Source organism: Gossypium raimondii, chromosome 13 (genome assembly GCF_025698545.1).
Source record: "Gossypium raimondii isolate GPD5lz chromosome 13, ASM2569854v1, whole genome shotgun sequence".
NCBI classification, from domain to species: Eukaryota; Viridiplantae; Streptophyta; class Magnoliopsida; order Malvales; family Malvaceae; genus Gossypium; species Gossypium raimondii.
In genome coordinates, this window is record NC_068577.1 from 30,855,219 (window position 1) to 30,858,206 (window position 2,988).

A 2,988-nucleotide genomic window follows, 5' to 3' on the forward strand; every position below is an offset into this window, starting at 1 on the left:
TTTAATCTAATATATTTCATAACGCATGTTTAAAATTTTATTTAATGATTTTTATTTTCACTACTGAAATAAAAACTCGAAACATAATATACGTACACAAATGATGAAATGAAGAGAATGGTAACAAAATATGGGTGAAAAGCGATTAAACAAAAATCGGATTGGGGAATGTTTTGCAATTACTTGCACTAACAGAATTTAATATTATTGGTGCTACTTTTTATATTTGTACTTACATTTTCATATTTGATTAATTTAAGCTATTATTAATAGTACCAAATTATTAACAATTTCAGCCACTCTGCTAATAACAATGCTACTTTGCTTATTTGATTTAAAAATAATCAAATATAGTAAATTATATTCTCCTATTTTTCTAGAAGGAATTAAATGCATGTCACCAAATAATGGTCAAAAAACAAATAAACCACTAAAGAAACCTATCTTCAACAAACAGAACCAAGAAAAATTTAAGGAAAAAAAACCAACCAACACTCAACAAGAAAACACAGCAGTGTCCCTACAACCACCGTTTAGCACCCTCAGATCAGTAGCATTCAGCGATTCACGATGGCCTCTGTAGCTCTGAACCGTCGGAGAGCTCTATGATCATCTTCTCTGACCCATTCAACTTTCCCACCTCAGATTTCTTCCGTCTCTTTCGGCCTCTTTTTCAACCCTCGGCGGCGCCTCTTCAATCCATACCCTCTGCGACGACCACCATTTCTCTTCCACCGCCAAGGTATGCGCTACTTGATTCCCTGATCTACCCACAGATCTAAAGGTGAGTTCCTCAAATCTTTTAGCCCTTTCTTTGATTTCCTTGACTAACACAGCTATGCTCGATTTATCCCCCTCCAGCGACTGAACTTTTTTACGACAGTCAAGGAATCCCCCTCCACCACTAATCTTCGAAAGCCCAATTCCTCAGCTACTGCCACCGCTTGCAAACAGGCTCTCGCTTCTGTCGTAGTTGGGTTGGCCACAAAATTATTTGGGTACGTACATGCTGCCAATATATGCCCCTCACTATCTCTAAAAATTATCCCTGCCACCGAGCTATATAGTCTTGCCTATTAAACGAAGCAGCAAAGTTATCTTTAACCACATTCATTGTTGGTGGATTCCATGCATTATCATTCTGCATAATATTGGTTGCTATTGCTGTTTCAACATTGCTAGTTGGTGGAAACAAGGCCAAATACACTTTGCCTTTCACCCTGATAATAAATCTTATTTCTATGCGGCCATACTGCCCAGAAAATAATAACTAACCATTTACATTGTTCTTCCACCATTATTAACAAATAAAGTTACTAACCATGTTTCCCTACTTTGTCCTGAGTCAATGGATGAGACATCGAAACCCACCCCCTGCAGGACACGTTTGGTGAACCGACAGTTCCGGAAAATATGACACACCGACTCTTCCAGCAGGCGACAGAAAGGGCAGCAATTCACTACCGTCAACTTTCTCCTCTGTAAATTGTCAAGCGTGGCACTGTAATTGTTTATCAATTTCCAGACTGTAATTTTTATTTTACTTGCAATTCTTTGTTTACACAGCTTGTTGTAAAAATTCTGTAACAGCACTTCCTGCTGTACCCTCTCCCCATCAAGCGGCCATTTACACCCACTCCTTGCTGAATAGACTCCCGTGTCATGTTTTTGCTCACTTGTTCCTCATCAAATAACTTTCGCAATACCCCCAAATTCCAGGTAGCCAACTCAACATTAATAAGATCCGCTACTACTGTATAATTAATATCAATGTTCTGATATATTACTCTTCCGGTAACCAAGCATCATTCCAATTGGATAGTACTTAGCTTTTTTGACTCAAGCAAACGAACATTCTGATTTCATCATTAGCCTCCATCTCTATTTAGCAAGCAAAGCAAAGCAATTTTGATTTTTGCCAAATCCCTAAAACCCAAACCTCAGATTTTTTTACTTGAATATTATAAAAATAAAAATAATATACCTAAATGGTATGTACATTCATGCAAGTGAAGGGTGGTGCATAGGCGACATCACCCTAAAATTTTGACAGTCTTGATGAAAAAGAAAAATATATATTATTTTAATAGTGGTGCCTACCTGATAGGCGACACCACATTTGTACCGGGCCAGCATGAACCCATATTTATATATGGATATGGTATGAGGGGTGTGGTGCCTATTTGATAGACTGCACCAGTGACCATTATCTGATTGGCGGCACTGGTGGCCTCTATTTGATAGGCAACATCAATGTATTAAACTTTCACCCCTATTTAACCGTCTGATTCAAAATGAAACTTCAATTAAAAAAAATAGCTAAACATAAGGAAGAGGAGAGGGAGAAGAAAAAAAGGAAGAAACAAGAAAAAAAAATATGTTTTTATTTTTTTAAATAGATTTTATTTTTAAATAGAATATATTATGATGAGAATAAATTATTTTGTTAATATTATATAGTTTGTTTCTTGTTATTTTTATGTTTTGTTTTAAAGTTATTTTGTTTATTGTGATTTGTTAGATTATAAATGTAAATTTATATTAATTTTAAGTTATTTTAAAGTTATTTTGTTAGTAAGTTACGTGTTTAGGTTAATTATTTGTTTAAGGTTTATTGTGATTTGTTAGGTTATGAATGTTATGCTTTAATATTTTTTAATATATTTGAAAGTTATTTTGTTAGTAACTATTATAAAGTAATTGTTAGTTAGTGATAACAATAGAAAAAAATAGATAAATACTGAAAATCGAAATACCATATATTTTTTGTCATTGATATTGGTAGAAATGGCAATAAATCTGATATTGCCTGATGAGATAATAACTTCAGCACAAAGGGAGAAAGTTGATAAGATGATGAGAGAATTGCAAGATTACAACCAAAAGAAGACATCATTCAACACCTTATTACCGTAAATCAAAAGATGCAAGAAGTGTTATGGAAGGGTCATGAACTTATTAGAAAGAATAAAGTGCAATACTTAACCC

The 2,988-nt window shown here is 34.4% G+C and overlaps 1 long non-coding RNA gene across 1 annotated transcript; it reads left to right on the forward strand.

Moving 5' to 3' along the window:
* The first annotated feature begins 151 nt into the window (after positions 1-151).
* On the forward strand, positions 152-1,675 carry LOC105784342 (uncharacterized). The gene is made up of 2 exons (XR_001130459.2): positions 152-784; positions 862-1,675. It is a non-coding gene; the product is annotated as an uncharacterized LOC105784342 (long non-coding RNA).
* The last annotated feature ends 1,313 nt before the right edge of the window (positions 1,676-2,988 follow it).